Below are 17,305 nucleotides of genomic sequence, written 5' to 3' on the forward strand. Positions count from 1 at the left end.
ACAGGCATTAGAGGCTAGTGAGATGGATCAGTGGGTAAAGACACTTGTCACCAAGCCTGACCATCTGAGTTCCATCCACGGGAAGCAGGGACCAGTCCCTGAAAGTTGTCCCCTGAGTCCCCCTTTCACATGCTAAGGTGAGAATGCACCCACGCATATGCATAAAGATAAATACAATGTAATAAAAAAATAAGATGTAGGCTTCCCCTCCTGGAGACCTAGTTCTCTTTCCTAGTCAGGAAACCCTCTGACTCTCAATGTGGGTTTTGATGAACAGGGAACTAACAGAAAACCCACAAACACCACATGAGGTCAGAAAAGCATCTTTCTTCTTTTGGGTGAATCCTTCATTTCCACTGTAAAGATGCCTGGTTTTGCTAGGCGCCTGTCTGAGGCGATTGTCACCAAGCCTGGGTTAGGGGCACTGGGCTGGGAGCAGCCAGCAGAGCTTGTAATGTCTGGTGGGAACCCTGAGAACACTGGGCGCCTACAACTCTGAGCAGCTGGCTCTGAGGAACGGCTGCATGTCTGCACAACTTAAAAAAATCTGCAGTTTGGGGGCGGGAGGGGGAGCGCGGGGGTGGGTCCCCACGCGTCCCATTTCTCTTCCGGGCTGTTGGTTGTGTTTTCGCTCAGTGCCAGTGCGGGGAGGCCAGGCATGTCTTCTGGACCACACGCTGCCCTTGCTGAGGTCCTTGGTTGTTATTTCAACCCCGACCGGAGCCATCTCCCGGTGACTCCGTCTCCCATTCTCCCTTTTCCACTCAGTTCCCTTCTTTCCTTTCTCCATATGATGTGCATATGCTTAGGGCATGTGTCCAGCCATCTCTTCTGACTTGGTAAGTCGAGGAAAGGAACAAATCATCTTGTTCCACACTGTGTGTGAGTCTTCAGGGAGAGCGGGTGGTGGCAAACAGTGGCAGAAACGGGGTCGTTTCCTCCTTCACACTTTGTTGTAAAACAAGTTGGGGCCTCGTGACAGCCCAAGAAAATCCCGGCAATTTTGCAAAGTGTTGCTCTGGCCACGACTTTCGAGAGGCATTTTGCTCGGGCCACGGGAGAGGTCATTTTTCTTTGGCTGGACTGCGGATCTTTCCCAGGCGCGCGCAAGGTGGGAGGCGTGGGACGTGACCTTGACCTCCCTCTGGGGCAGGGCGGGACACTCCCGAGGTGACTCTGCACTTGGGCCTGAATCGCGATGCAAGTCCCGCACTGATGTGTCTGGGTCTCACCATCGGTGCATGGGGCGGGTGGTGGGACCCCACCAGTCCACATCTGTCCGCCCGCGAGCGCCGCGCCGCGCCCTGGGCCGGGGGAACCCTGGAGGAGAGCCGGACGCCAGGCGGCGGGAGGAGCGCAGAGCAGCGGGGCGTTGACTGAGACACTGGCCCCGCCCGGTCCCGCCCGCCTCTCTAGGCACCCAGCTCCGGCCGGGCGGGATCCGTGGACTCAGCGACCCGCGCGGGTTGACCCGCTCTCCTGCCGCCGCGGCGGCGGGCGCGGGGCCGCGCGGCGAGGCCGGATCCCTGCAGCGCGGGCAGGCGACGTTGCAGAGCCCGGCCAGCCAGACGCGCCAGGACTCCAGACTCCTGCAGGTACCTGCTCGGGTTCCCACCTCCCCGTGCGCCCCTGACACTTCTCCATGCGACCCCTCAACTTTATTGGACCTTCCCCCCACCTTTTGCTGTTCCAGTCCCTGGTGGCTCAGGTCGCGGGTGCACGACCTCACAGGTCTGTGTTGACTAGGGACTTTGCATCCTGCTGGGCGCCTGGCTTGCGGCTTCCTCCCCATCCTCCAGTCCCGGAGCTGGGAGCCCGCCGTCGCTGGAGCCCGGGCTCTGCCTGTTGCGCAAGCTGCAGACTGCCCAAACCGAGTGTGGGTCTCTTTGGACGCCCGCGGAAGGGAGCTAGGACCAGCTTTTGGGGTAAGAGGTGAAGTGGAGAACCGACTGGAGGTTAGAGAATGGGTGAGCCAGGGAAAGGCGGCACCTCGCGTAGGGGGCATCCCCGGGGCGTTTCCTAAGCCGGGAAGCCCTTCCTTTCCTTTCTCGGGAGGAGGCGCTTTCCTGGCAAATGTTAGTGTTTCCCGGGCCTCCTGCTCCGCCTTCTCTGCCTTTTCTCCCCCTCCCCTCTGCCCTGCAGTGTTGCAAGGCGCCCCACGACAGTTGCAGGCAAAAGCGTACCCAGGGCTCTTGCCCTGGTGCTGCGCTGCGCCGGGAGACAGTCAGTGCGCTCTAGGTGGGGCGGCTTGGGGGTCACTGGGCCCATGTGGAGTTGTCTCCAGAGTTTCCGCAATTGAGTCTGCGGTAGTGGCGCGAGGTGGGCCGGCAGGGTCAGGAACTCTTAATTTCTTTCATCCTTGCTGGTGACTCCTATCACCTCCTCAAGAGGTGCCTGGAACTAGCCAGACCCGCCGGCAGGGGCCGCGGCGAGCCTGGCTGGGGCGCCTTTCGCATTGCAGAGCTTATGTCCCCTTGTGCCCCTCTCTTCCCCACCCCGTCCCTTCCTGTCCGATTTGGGAGAGGAGCACCCTTTGCGTCCTCGGTTTCTCCTTCCTTACACCTGTCTCGTCTGGAGAGACCAAGGTGATAGGTTAATTTGAGAGGGCTTTGGCAAGGACAGAATTCCGCCAAGAACTCCCTCCACCCATGAGAGTGACTTGAGGAGTCCTGGTGCTTAAGGAGAGGGACGCGGGGGTGAGGGGGGGGGGGGGTGTTCCTTCTGGTCCTACTGGGAGAGTGGATCTGTGGTTCTTCCTAGCTGTTGAGTTTTCTCTTTCACTTTGTTGAAGGGAGCGAGACAGGTGAAGAGGGAAATGAGATAGAAACCTTGGCACGCTTTGCATGTGTTTGCATATCCCATTTGCATAACCGCCGCTTTGGGGGCTGTGTGGTACTCCTCTAGAGTCCTTGCAAATACCTGCCCAGGTAAACAGGAAGCAAACATTCCCCCCTGCACACTGCCTCCCGCTAAAGGTCCTGGTTTGCAAGAATGTCTGCTGACTGTGTACTTGAACTGTTTCCCTGGGCCCTGAGCTCTTTGAGGAGGCCTATTCATTCAGTGTGCGCATGGCCAGCCACAGGGATGGATGCCAGAGTTAGTCTTGCTTCTCTCCTTCCTCACAGTATTGCCTTCCTTCTCCTCTTACACGGTTTGTGGTTTCAGGACTAGACAACACGTTGTCAGTGTTGGGAGGAGCAGGACAAAGTTATATTGAGGCGATAAGATCTCTGAGTCGAAAGCCTACTGCGAACATGCTAAGGAAGCTAATGGGATTTTGGGTGGGAGCCCACACTGCTAAACACAGCCATGAGGGAAGGCAGCCTAGATGTGTGGTTTGCCTAGGAGAGCGAGTTGGGAAGTCCAAAGCTGTCTTGGATATGCTCAGCAATGTTAAAATACTAAAAAACCTAGGTGCAGAATTGGTTATCTTAGCTCTTTTCTGATACTGCGATAAATTACTCCCACAAAAACAACTTGAACGCGTCTGTGGCTTATAGTTCTAGTCCATCGTGACAGAGAAGTCGCAGCAGCCTGAGACTGAGAGAACTGGTCACATTGTAGTCACAGTCAAGAGCAAAGAGAGATGGATCAGTACATGTATAGCAGCGTTCGGCTAGCTTTTTGGTTTTTCATTCAGCCCAGGACCCCAAGCCCAAGGAATGGCGCTGCCCACTGTGGACAGGTCATCCCACATCCGTGAATATAACTGGATGACCTTTCACAGACATTCTCAGAGGCCCGTCTCCTAGGTGATTTTAGACTGTGACAAATTGATAGAGTATAATATAAGAGTATCACAGTTAGGTTTACCAACAAAGCCCCACCGAAGGGTCTTCTCTCCCCTCCCCCTTTTCTTCTTGGGAAGGGGAGAGAAGGAGATTCCTGTCCTTCTGTCTGATGATGTCTTCCCTGCACCGTAGCCCTTTACAGAAATGGCGTGGCATCTCTCTGTTCTTCCACAGATTCCCGTCTGCTCTCTCGTGGCATGTGGCGTTGGAATGTGTGTGTTCGTCTGGGGGGAAAGCAGGTACCGTAGGGCTTTCCTCCTCTTCCTTTTAAAATAGATAACATTTTAAATAGCTAACCTTTATTGGCTGCCTACAGATACTGGCTGGATCCTCTGCTAGGTGCTCGACTGGGGATTGTCTCCTGTGAAGATGCAAGGCTTGCATTCTTTATTTCCCTGCAGTCTTGATGGGGGAGCTTGCAGGGCAGGGGAGTTCTCTAGGTGCTTCCTGAGTCTGATGGAGGTCAGCCAGATGGTGGCCTGAGTTTTCACTAGGAGAGAAGGATAGCTGTCTAGGGTAGGTTCAGGCAGAGAGGAAGATGGGCTGTATTATTGGTCCTGCTTCTCAGGCACCCCGCCTTTTAAAATTTTGAGGCAGGGTCTCATGTAGTCCAGGCTAGTCTCAAACTCATTATATAGTCAAAGATGACCTTGAATTTATGACTGAGCTCTGAGGACTGGAATTTCAGAAGCTTGCTACCATGCCTGGTTTATGTGGTGCTGGGGGTCTACCCAGGGTTTCTTTATGCTGGGCAAGCACTCTACCAACTGGGCTACATCCCCAGGCCTCTGTGTGAAATATGTATAAGGAGACATCAATCAAAGAGAACAGACTACCGACCCCGGTAAATGCTTCTTTGGCCGCTCCTTGACAGAGGTCACTTGCCCACATCCTTTCTATTTAGCTCCAAAGATTTAGATTGCGAATATTGCTACCTTGTACTAAGCACTAAAGGCTAAAGGCTTTTCACATGTATTAACTCCTTTCATTCTGAGGACGACCACAGGAGGTAGGCTTTAATCATAGCCCTGTTTTACATGAGAAGGACGAGACAAGCCACCCAGCTAGGAAAATGAAAAGCCGAGGTCTGTCCACAGCAGTCTGCCTGAGGAGCCACCGGTGAGGCTCAGCACCCTGTATCTAGTCCCCAGGCTTCCAGGCTGTGTCTCCTCTGTAGTGGGATCTCAGACTGAGTTTGGCGAAGTGACTGGTAGAGGAGTCCGGTAGTTATCAAGTGACTTCGCGTTCTGTGTCTCAACCTTAAGAGGCACCTTGAAGCTTAGAATTTAAAAGCTCCTATCTGTCTGAGTCAGCTTCTCAATGGACTTCTGACTGGCTGACTTGGACGGAAGGGAAGCTGACCTAAAAATCACCAGCTAGGCCATTCTCATATGTTTCCAGATAACATATGAGAAATTGAGAAAAATCATAGACTACTTCATCCCTGAGTCGAATTCATTAAATTCAGAGCCTCGGGCACTGAGGGCAGGTGGCATCTGAGGTGTGATATCTGTGGATCTGGAGACTCAAGGTAAATATGCCCACAAGTAGAGCAACTCATGATGCTAACTGTAATACCTGGTTAGAGTCACAGTGACAGCCACATTCCCTAGCCTAGGGTTCAGATGAACTTCCTCAGGCTTGTCTCATCAAAGTCCTCACGGTATCTCGATTGTGATAAGTCACAGCAGGATAGAGATGGTGGGATGGTGGGGACAAGCCTTAACAGTGGACATAGCCCGGCCTCTCTGCATTCCAAACCCAGTATCTTTCCACCTCACTTCTTTCTCATCCCCAATGGAGAGTTCTTAGAGGTGGCTGAATTTGAATTTTATTCTGAAGCCAACTTTTTTTTCTTTTCCATTTTCTTTCCTTTCATTTTGAAGACAGGTTCTTAAGGATCCCAGGTTGACCTCAGACTTATTATGTAGTTGACCATAATTTTAAACTCTTGAACTTCCTGCCTCCACCTCCTGAGTGTAGGATGAGAGGCATGCCCCGTTATGCCCCATTTATGAAGAGCTGGGGAATCAAAGCCAGATTTTGTGTATGCTAGGCGAATATTCCACCAGCTTCACCATCTTTTGAAACTTCTCAGGATGAGCGTGTTATAAAAGTAATCTTTAATAACTTAAAAATAGTTACTAGTCTTGATTGTAGTGTTTTTCTTCTTTGTTTGGGATGAGGGTTGTCTCACTTTCTTTGGAATCCTGCATAGCCTTAGACCACGGTTTTCTTGGAGGAGATACTGTGTAAATATTGTCTTTAATTGCACAAGTGTTGAATGATAAAGGCTTATGGTCTGCTTGCTTTTAGCCAACAGTGCTACAATTAAGCAATCAGTGTTTATAGCAGTTGGCTTCAGTGAGCTTGGGGACCTTCCAAATGAATGAAATGTCCTGTTTACTGTCAGCAGAGCACCTCCTAGATGCTCATTAAAACTAATGATTAATGTATGTGGTCAGATATCTGATCTACAAGAATTTGAGTACCTGCCTGGTAATGTATACTGTGCTAGGAGCTGGGTATACTGTAGTAAAGGTGACAGATATGGAAGAGAGAAGGCAGGTGTGTGTGTGTGTGTGTGTGTGTATGTGTGTGTGTGTGTGTGTGTGTGTGCACCTGCATAGGGAGAGACAGATATTAAGGTAATTTGATGAGGCCAACACACAATGAATGGCAATTTGTTACCAGTTTGAATGTTAATCTTATTCAAAATCCCCATGGAAACACTGGAAATACTGTTTGACTAAATAGCTGGGTACCCAGTAACCCAGTCAAGTTGGCATATAAGACTAAACTAACCATCATATCAGGGTTAGCAAAGTATGCTGACCTGAAGGTCAATCATGAATGTCGCCATTATCCTGCCGTTCCTTAAAGTAAGAGCTCCCAGTGATCCCTTAAAGTTATAGGTAGTAAGAATGAGCTAGGGCCATAGAACTGAAATAGATACAAAGAATCATTTAATCCATTTGCTGTGTTAAGATCTCTTCCTCCTGATCAGCTTCTTCCTCCTCCTTCCTCTTTCTCCTCTTGCTCTTCCTCCTGCTCCTCATCTTTCTTCTTCTGTTTCTTCAACAGGGTCTCTCTATGTAGCCCTGGCTGTCCTGGAAACTGATATGTAAACCAGGCTGGCTTTAAACTCGGAGATATACCCATCTCTGTCTCCCTAGTGCTGTGATTAAGTAGCCAGCCGACTGGAGCTGGGAGCTTGGATACACTTGCATCTTTTTTTTACTTTTCTTCTGCTATGGAGAAGTCGGGCTTTCTTAAACTCTGATTCACGTGCCAAGGTAAACATAAAAGTATTCCCTATGATTTATTTGCGGTAAAGGTTATAACTGGCCAAAGAGATGGCAGACTTTGTGGTTAAAGGCTGTGGTTTGTGTATCGGATTGTGAAACTGCCTGGGTTTTGGCAAGGATGTTTCCACATTCTGGTCTCTGAGGTCAATAAATAACACACAGCAGGCAGTGGTTGTCTCGTGGGTTTTTATGATGCCAGTTTTGTAAGTGTAGGGACTTCATGAGACCACTGAAGAGAAGACATTTCACTCTTAGGGATGAATAGGAATTCATTTAGGAAGGGTTGGGCAAGAGAATCCCATGTTGAGGATTGAGGGCTAAGACTTGGGAGAAGGCTGTAGGAGAATGTTTGGAAGAAGCCTGGAGAGTCGGGCAGCTGGATCATACTGTGGCTTTTAAGCCAAGGTCAAGGTGTCATGGCTTATTCAGTGGGCAGGGGGAAGATGTGAATGAGTTTGTAGTAGGGACATGCTGCTAGCCTGTGTATATGAACAACAGTTGCTTCTGATCACCTTAGTGATTAGATTTTACCTGACTAATCAACAGCTATGAGATTGTGTTCTGGGGTTGAGCCTCTTTGTTTTTTAAAATCTATTTCTTCTGGGACAAAAGTATAAAGGAATATGTCACGTATGATAGTGTCAATTTCTCATCTATCTTCTGTCTCATATCTATCTGTCTGTCTGTCTAGCTGTCATGTATCATCTTTCTGGCATCTACCTAGCATCCATCCATCCATCCATCTATCTATCTGACATATATCTAGCACATATATACCAATCTACCTATCTCTATGTATTAATGGCTCTATCTATAATCTCTTATCGATCTTCTATCTCTATCAATCAATAATGTATTTATTTTTATCATCTGTCAGTTATCTATCTCCATATCCATCCATCATCCATTCATCCAGCCCTCCATCATCCATCCATTTATCCATCCATCCATCCATCCATGTCTATTAGCTTACCCCTGTCTTTGCCAAAACATAAAAAGCCACCAATATCCCCCCATATCCTTTCACCATCTCCTCAAATCAAATTATCCTTTGTCACCACCTTCTGAAACTTGTGGAGTATGTACAGCAAATACAAAGGTAAACAATCTTTAATACTCTAAGGATGGTTGCTGGACTAGATGACATTATTTTTCTTTGTTGGGAAGGAGTGTCTTGAGGTGGGAAAGTAGTAGCCCCATGGAACTTCCTTTCTATGCTTTGAGAACTTTGCCCTTTAAGCAGACACATGGACATCTTATGCTGATTTGAGAGTGATTGTCAGCGTGCTGTGTCTTTTTGGTGACGAGCACTGAGTTTTTCCCAGCTCTTCTAGACTTAACGTTCTGGAAGGTGTGTCATATGTTGCCTCATCAGCTAGAACCTTTCATATGGGATGGTAAAAATGAAAAGCATGGTATGCACAGTTTCACTATATGGCCCTAAATGTTAATGGGGCCCTTGCTTTTTAATCAGTCATTTTTATCAACAGAGTTAAGAGCCCTGGAGCACATATTTAGCCTTTACCTGTCCCTCAGTGGGAACAGCTCAGAATCCATTTTCATGCAGGGATTAGATCATGGGGCCCCGCTTTAGGCTGTTTAGCATATGATCATCCGTTTTGGGACTTGGGTACTCTGGGGTATAGAAAGGAGGAAATAACGTTTTCTTGTAAGACAAAGCATCAGTTACTTTTTTTCTGCTGTGATATAACACCATGACCAAGAGCAACTTACTGAAGGAAGAGTTTATTTGGCTTATGGTTCCAGAGGGGGAGTCCGTAAGAGTGGGGGAACCATAGATGTAGGTAGATGGAGTGTGAAGCTAACAGATCACACTTTCAACCATAAATGTGTTGCAAAGAGAGTGAATTAGAAGTGGGTGAGACTATGCAATCTTAAAGCCCACTTTCAGTAATGTACTTTTTTTTTTTTTAAGCAAGGCTGTACAGCTTCTCCAAAGAGTGCCACCAATCATTTACAAGTGTTCATATACCTGAGCTGATGGGGGACAGTTCTCACTGGAACCACCATAAGAGGGATGTACTCATGCTGCAGACGCCCCCCCAACAGAGATTTTTAAACAGTGCTCATGGGTGTGAGCTGTTTAGCTGATTTGACACAAATAGACGACCTTAGAGAGTATTGCACTGTTATCCAAATTTACCTCATGAACATTCCTTTTCCACTCTGTCTTCAGGAATTTCTTTAGGAACTTCTTGAATGGGCGAGTGTAGATGGGTTGTGAATTTCCCTACTTATTTTAAGGCACACAGATGTGAACCTTTGTGCAAATCAGGTTAAGAAAGCCGCCCCATTTTACTCTGGGGCACTGGGTTTTGTTTGTTCAGTACGCATTCAGTTTCCTGTGTGGTGAAGATTTTCTTGCAATATGGTGGCACAGGAGGGAAGTGGGCACCTGACCAGGTGTACTGGGTAAAGCTGGCTTCTGAAGCTTAGCCCTTGAGCCACCAATGTCCTGGCTGGCTGGTGAACACAGCACTCTTCAGGTTGGTTTTGCCTTCTAGCTCCCTTATATCTTGTTCGGAGAAACCCAGAGAGAGGTAGCTGCATATCGGAAATGAGTTAGCAAAGAGGAAGTATGAGTATTAATTTTAATAAGCGAAATTAAAAGAATTTTTTTACAACTTACATTGCCTGGGATCTCATTATTTTATAATTGTTTTCATATTCATAAAGTGTAGAGTTCGTCGTAGCTGACTGGGCAGAGCATCAAAAACATCTTTTCAGGATGGCTTGCAGCACCTACCTGGATGTGGATGTTTTGAAGCGTGAACTCATTTCCTCCCCTTTTCTTTTTCAGTCATGGTGTGGATACTTACACAAGCCATTGTATTAACTTTATTATATCTCTTAAGAAGTTAAGTAAAACTTGTTTTTCACTGCACGGAGTAGTCACCGTGGCAACTTGCTACAGCAAAAGACACTTGGCCCTCTGAGAATTTCATTGTAAATATACTGAGGATTTATGGTTTGGCAAACACACTCTGTTTTCGTCTAGCAGCCATAAACATTTTTTCTTTCTTTCTGAAACTCTCTGGAAATGCCATAACATGTCAGGGGCTCAGACTGGGTACAGAGAAACAACAGCTTACGTGATGGCTTGCATATGACCCTCAAAATTCACAACTTGCAGTTGTAACTGTGACGCTATCAAGAGTGCGGAGGAGCTGACTGAAATTCCCATGTGGAGGGTATTTGGGGGTGTGGGGCATCTTTGGAAGGTCATTAGGATTAGAGGAAGTCATGCGGATGGAACCCATGTGACGGCATTGATGTGTTTGCAAGGAGGGAGAGAGATACACGACCTTGCACACTTCCTGTGGCTCACTCCGTGCAGCTCCTGCCGGGCTGTCCTGCAGACAGAAGGCTTCGTCAGATGTTGCACCATGCTCTTGGACTTCCCAGCCTCAAGGACCCTGAGCTAAAGAACCTCCATTCTTTATAAATTACTTCATCTCAGGTGTTTTAATAGCAGCAGAAAGCGAACCGAACTTAATTATGGCTTCCTAACTCACTCACTGGAGTCCCAGGAAAGGTGTTTTGGTGAGGAGACACTTACTTAGTAGCCTTGTCTACTCCTCTCCATTTTGATCAGGGAAGCTCATTTTTAAATCTTAATTTTGTTATATTTTGTGTGTGTGTGTGTGTTTGTGTTAGTTATGTATGTATGTGGACCTAGAGATTGAAGACAGTGTCTTCCTCCATTACTCTCCACCTTGTCTTTTGAGGCAGGGTCTCTCACGAACCTGGAGCTCACTGGTTTCTGCTAGGACTAGCTGGCTTCTGAGTTGCAGGGATTCTCTCACCGTTGCCTCCCCAGGGTGGTAATTACAGGTGCTCGCTGCTATGCTCAGCCCTTTATGTGTGTGTGAGGATCTGAGCGCCGGTCCTTACGCTTGTGAGAGCGGCGCGTTGCAGACTGGGCCATCCCTCCCGCCTCCGTCGCCTTTTTTTTTTTTTTTTTCTTTTAAAGTACAACATTCATTGAGTCATATTTCCACCAGACTTCTCCCACTTGTCTGTTGTGAATCAGACATTGATATCATGAAATGTCAGGGATGTTGCTGGGAAATGGGGTTCCACAGACGCAGATTTGTAGGGGTACCTGTTTAGCACTGGATCTGTGTGTGTTGGGGGAAGGGAGCAGGAGATACATGGAAGAGGTGGCATTTCATCACATTTTAAAATGTGATGTCTATTTTGTGTGTATGTATGTCTGTGTACACTTGTGTGCCAGAGGAGAGTGTCAGATCCCCTGGAACTGCGATTATACATGCTTGTGAGTCACCTTGTGGGTGCTGGGAATCAGACCCAAGTCCTCTGGAAAAGCAGCCAGTGGTTTTTTTTTTAACTGCTGAGTCATCACCCCAGCCCCTTCAGCTGATTTCCTGAAGACAGAACTTTACCTACAAAGAACATTCCCTTAGAGGGAATTGGTTCAACAATTTGGAACCAATGGGAGAATACTTGTGTCACTGGGGATGGTAAGTGGTCTACTAAGGCTGCAACAGGGGGTGGCCTTGAAGTAGACTGGTGGATGCTGAGACCAACTAAGTAGGAAGCAGTTCTTGCTTAATGTTCAGTGAGTTCATGCTCTTCCCTGAAGGTGTACAAAGGTTATGGCTACATCTTGACTTATGTATAAGGAAGTCCCTCTGGCCGCAGGCCAAGAGGGTATGGGCATTAGTGAGAACATGATGACATCATTCACTTACCTACTGGTGTGATTTGAGAGGCATTGGAGAGGGGCCTCTGTTCTTTGATGTCTGAAATAACAAAATCACAGACACACACACACATACACACACACACACACACACACACACACACACACACCCTCCTCCTCCTTATACAGCTTTTCCTCTAAGGAAGGGAATGGAAGATTCTTGCAGAGGGTTGAGTGGAATTTTTTGCTGCATATCTGCTTCCTTTTGACACATTTTCTTGGGGGTAGTTATTTGTCCTCATTTTGATGTTATCTGGGTGGATGATGAAGCTTGGGATGTCCCTGGAAGTTCCTGCTGCCAGTTTCTTGTTTGTGCTGTAGTGTGGGCAGGTGGTGTGGGCTTACCTAGTTACATGCTCTATCAATGGAGTGTCTTCCAGTTCTTTCCTACAGTGAAGCCATTGGGTGGGCAGGTGGAATGGGCTTAGCTAGTTATGTGCTCCATCAACTAAGTGACTTCCAGCTTTTTCAGGAGGGCCCTGGCTTCTGCTTATTTCAGGCGGGGCACTGTACCTTCTTCTTTGATTCTAGGAGCATCCCAGAACCATTAGAAAAACAGAAAATCATGTTTGTGTTGGTTCTTCACAACCAGTTCCTATTGTATCTGTCCAAGGATCCCCAAAGGATGTAAGAGATGCCCAAGGCCTATATCACACCGTTCTAAAGGTTCACTTTATTCTTTCCCACTGAGTTAAAAGGGAGCGGGATGAAACTCGAGATGATTATTTGCAGAAATGGAGCCAGGGATGCCTGGAATGTACTGAGAAAACAAGGTCCCTAAGGACCAACCCTGCTATTCCCTAGGCCTAGTCCACAGGGAGTTCTCTTGTGTGTGCCCAGAGCCAAAAGGATTTGCATCAGATACATGGGGGAAACTCTTATGTTGTTAGAACTCCAGTTCTTATTCAGACGACTCTTAGGGTTCTTACAGTACTCAGTGATAAAAATGATAAACATTGATGTGGAACTTACAGCACACCAGACGTTGATATCAGTATGATGTTCATTTTAGCCTGTTGAGACATGCTTGATGGTAGGTACTATTATAGTCACTGTTGTCTATCACCCATCAGGTATCTGTGTATCTGTATTAGAATGTTTTTATTATTGATCTGTTAATTATCTGTGTACCTATGTATCTACTATCTGTGATGCTGATCTAGGAGAAAAGCCTATGAGGGATGACCTAGATGAGGTTAATTGAGGTGACAAGACCCATCTTAACTCTGAGTGGCACCGTTCAGTGGGCTGGGGTCCTGAACTGGAAAAAGCAAGGAGAAAGGGAGCTGAGCACTAGTATTCATCACCCTCTGCTTCCTGCCTGTGGACTCAGCTTGCTGCCTTTCACACTCACCCCTGTGCCTTCTCCATCATGATGGACTGCTCTTCAAACTGTGAGGCAAATCAACCTTTCTTTCCTTAAATAGCTTTGTACAGGAAATTCATTGCAGCAAAATGAGAGAAGTAACTGGGGTTGGATCTATCTGTCTGTCTCTCTGTCTGCCTATCCATCCATCCATCTATCATCTATCTATCTATCTATCCATCATCTATCTATCTATCATCTATCTATCTATCCATCAACTATCTATCTATCATCTATCTATCTGCTATCTATCCATATGTGCTGACTAGTCTTATGGTAATTTGGCACAAGCTAGAATCATTAAAGAAAAAGGAGCCTGAGTTGAGGAAATGTGTCGGTGAGATCTAGCTGTAAGGCATTTTCTGAATTAGTGATCGATGGGGGAGAGCCCAACCCATTGTGGGTGGTGCCGTCCTTGGGCTGGTGTTCTACAAGAAAGCAGGCTGAGCAAGCCAGGGAAAGCAAGCCAGTAAGCAGTAACACTCCGTGGCTTCTGTATCAGCTCTTGTGTCCAGAGTTTTGAGTTCCTGTCCTGACTTCCTTCAGTGATGAACAGGGCTATGGAAGTGTAAGCTAAGGAAACCTTTTACTCCCAATTTGCTTTTTAGTCTTGGTGTTCCATTTCAGCCATAGAAACCCTAACTAAGACTCTGTCTGTTTGTCTATCTATGAAAAGCTCAAGTCACACTGCTAGGAAGCAGCAGAGTGATGTTCACATGGCAGCAGACTGGTTACAGTGCCTTGCTCCCGTGGCTTTGAAATCAAATCCCTGCCTCTTCTGGTTGAGGATGCTTTTTAACCTCTGTAGTCCTGGTTTCCTCATTCAAAGAATGGGGATAACAATAATAACATTTATCTTGCACAAATGCAGCATCTGTAAAGCAATTCATGCAGTGTTTGGCAAAAAGTAAGCAATGTACACATAGGCCTTTAAGAAAAACTGTTCAGGGAAAGGCCCTGTTAGAAGGCTATCTGCACTAGTTCTCTTTGGTGACCCTTGGTACTTTGTAGATATTCTGTAGCTTCTCACACAGTGTGTGGTGATAAAAAGTTCTGTATATTATTCCTGTGCTCATTTAGGGGAATAAAGTTTGTTTGTTTGAGGGACAAGAGCCTGGTGTATAAGGACAGACAAGTAAATCATCAACAAGACAGGCAGAATGATGTCTCCTTCTACTCATTTCCCTGAGTAGAAGGCTTGAGTGGGCTCTGGGCCCACTCACTCTTCTGCTCCGTGTGTGTATGTATGTGTGCATGAACATTTGCATGGGTGCACAGATGTATGTGGGTGCATGTGCACATGTGTAGAAGTTAGAGGTCATCCTTGAGTGTCATTCCTCAGGCACTGTCTACCTTGGTTTTTGACAGAGTCTCTTTTTTTTTTTTTTTTTTGGTTTTTCGAGACAGGGTTTCTCTGTGTAGCTTTGCGCCTTTCCTGGAACTCATTTGGTAGCCCAGGCTGGCCTTGAACTCACAGAGATCCGCCTGGCTCTGCCTCCCGAGTGCTGGGATTAAAGGCGTGCGCCACCACCGCCCGGCTGGTTTTTGACAGAGTCTCTTATTGGCCTGGGATTCACCAACTGTATGACTGTAAGCCCCCCACCCCCCACCTCTTCCACTTGTTTCCACCTCCCAGTGATGGGATTACAAGTACAAACCACACCACTACCACCATGCCTGGCATTTTTACATGGGTTCTGTGAACTAGATTCAGATCCTAATGTTTATATGGTAAATGCTTCACACAGAGTGAAGCATTCTCTAGCCCCTGGACTCAATCATTTTGAACCTCAGTTTCCTTACCCATCAGTGGTGAACAGTGAGTATGCCTGCCTCTCCAGCATGATCTGGGAATTCAAATGGGCCATTAATTTATTCATACACTCCTTATTTCTTGTTGGGCATTAAGGACACAAAGATTGAGGAAAATGAGACCCCCTCGCCTTTGCGGAGCTTCCAATGCAGGGTGGCAACAGTAAACAGATTATTCTGTTACAGAGAGTGAATTAAATACTCTGACCAGAAGGAGGCAGGGGCTGGTAGCTGTAGGGGTGAAGCAGGCATGGTAGGGGGTAGGTGGACGAACCTGAGGTCAGGGAGAACAGGATAGAGCTGAGTCTTGGAGGGCACTCTGAACAGACAAAGCAAGTGTGGAGATCTGGAGTCATTAGAAGCCAGGAAAGTTCTGGCGAATTTCAAGCAATTCTTCATTAGTCCTGGGGTATGAGTTGGGTTGTGGCAGGCAAGGATGATGGATGAGGAATGATGAAAATGTCTAGCGTTGTGTTGATCATTTATTATGTCATAAGCACAGAGGACTCTACAGTTATCACCCCCCTCTTTCATCTTCCTAACTGCTTCACATGAGATATGGTTGGTGTTGAGTACCTATATTTAAAGAATCGGGAAACTGAGTCCGAGACAGCTTAACCAGCTTTCCCAATACCACTTATCCACTGAGTGGAGAAGTTGCATTTTCCCTGAAATATTCTGGATCTAGTGTTTAACCTGAAGGTTGAAGGGCCTACTGTTTATGGGTCTAACAAAATCCAACCCTGGTTTCAATCTGGGGGCGAGGAATGAAGATGGGCAGAGGGCAGAGGGCAGAGGGCACAGTCAGAGGGTACTGTGGCCAACTGGTAGAAAGACACAGATAATGGAATTATTTTCTCTGAATTTATCAAATACAAATGAACTTATATTGTATATAGTTATTGTACTTTTGTATATAGTTTTTCTTATGTTAGTTATAAGCTTTTTCTTTTTTTTCTTTTTATTAAAATAGAAAAGGGGAAATATGGTGATATTTTATTTGTATTAAAATGTTATTTGTATGTTAATAAATAAAGTTGCCTGGGGGTCAGAGCTATTAGCAAGCCATAGGAAAGCAGGGCAGTGGTGGCGTACTCTTGTAATCCCAGCACTTGGTAGGCAGAGCTGGGTAAGTGTCTGTGTGTTCAGGGATACAGCCATTATTAGATACACATGCCTTTAATCAATACCAATCATGGAGAACCTGGAGGCCTATACAGACAAGCCGTGAGGAGGCGGTCATGTGGTTGGGTTTACAACCAATGAGAAGGCAGAACAGGAACTCTATATAAAGACTTTAACACAGGGGTAGCTCGGGTTCGGAGAGGTAGGACCACCGCAGGAGGAAGGGTAAGGTTTTAGCTCTTAGCTCTGACCTCTTGGCTTTCTTCTTTGCATTGGTTCTGTGTTTCTTATTTAATAAGAAGGTTGGTTACATCTACACACACACACACACACACACACACACACACACACACACACACACACACACACACACAGAGAGAGAGAGAGAGAGAGAGAGAGAGAGAGAGAGAGAGAGAGAGAGAGAGAGAGAGAGAGAGAGAGAGAGAAACATAGAGGTTACAAATCTACACTTTGTCTTTAGATGCGGGTTAGATAAAACTGGCCAGGGAGAAGAACAGGGTCATTGGGCATGACTAGGGTATAGAGAAGACAATGTGGTGGTCTGGAGGTTGTCTCAAGGCCACGGATATTTTTGGTTTGGCTCACGATCTTAAAGCATGAACATCAAGAGTTTCCAATGTTTAAAAAATTTGTAAAAATAAGGTCTGCGAGTGTTCCTGACAAATTGGATGATGTGGCCTCCTGAGACCCATGGGTGAGAGACAGTGGTGAGCTGGAGTGAACTCAGCCTTTTGGACGGGCTAGCACACGCCTGCTTCTCATAGTGCCCAGGGAGCCTCCTCCTCTTATCCTGGGCACACTGCTTGGTCTCTGAAGGTATTTCATTGGCGGCCTTAGATCTAAAAGGAGGATTTTTTGAGCAGAGGATTCCCTAGGGACTTAGAAATGTCATTAGAGACGTGGGAGGAACAGTTAAGAACGGTGTCAGCGGTAGGGAATGGCAGGGCCTAGGGAGTTCCCGAGTGACCAATGCCACTGTCCTGTAAACCATTGCAGACTGGGAAGCATGTTTAGAGTTTGGCTGCTTGGAGATGCCCTCAGCAAAAACATGTGTGGAGGGGCAGGAGAAGAAGAGAGACAGTAACTTCAGAGAGCTGTGCTGCAGAGCTAAGGGCGTGGTTTAGTTGGTCAAATG

General features: G+C 46.9%; 1 protein-coding gene across 7 annotated transcripts in view; it reads left to right on the forward strand.

The window, feature by feature from the left end:
- Positions 1 to 675: 675 nt before the first annotated feature.
- The window catches only part of Kcns3 (potassium voltage-gated channel modifier subfamily S member 3), a 47,333-nt gene continuing 30,703 nt past the window's right edge, over positions 676 to 17,305 (forward strand). For 2 of the 7 annotated variants that reach the window (XM_052745904.1, XM_052745901.1), the window contains exon 1: positions 868 to 1,595. The gene's annotated coding sequence lies outside the window, so the exon portion shown is untranslated. The other 5 variants (XM_052745906.1, XM_052745902.1, XM_052745907.1 and 2 more) reach the window with 5 other exon arrangements.

This window comes from Peromyscus californicus, unplaced genomic scaffold (assembly GCF_007827085.1).
Source record: "Peromyscus californicus insignis strain IS unplaced genomic scaffold, ASM782708v3 Scaffold_1__1_contigs__length_55948999, whole genome shotgun sequence".
Lineage (NCBI taxonomy): Eukaryota > Metazoa > Chordata > Mammalia > Rodentia > Cricetidae > Peromyscus > Peromyscus californicus.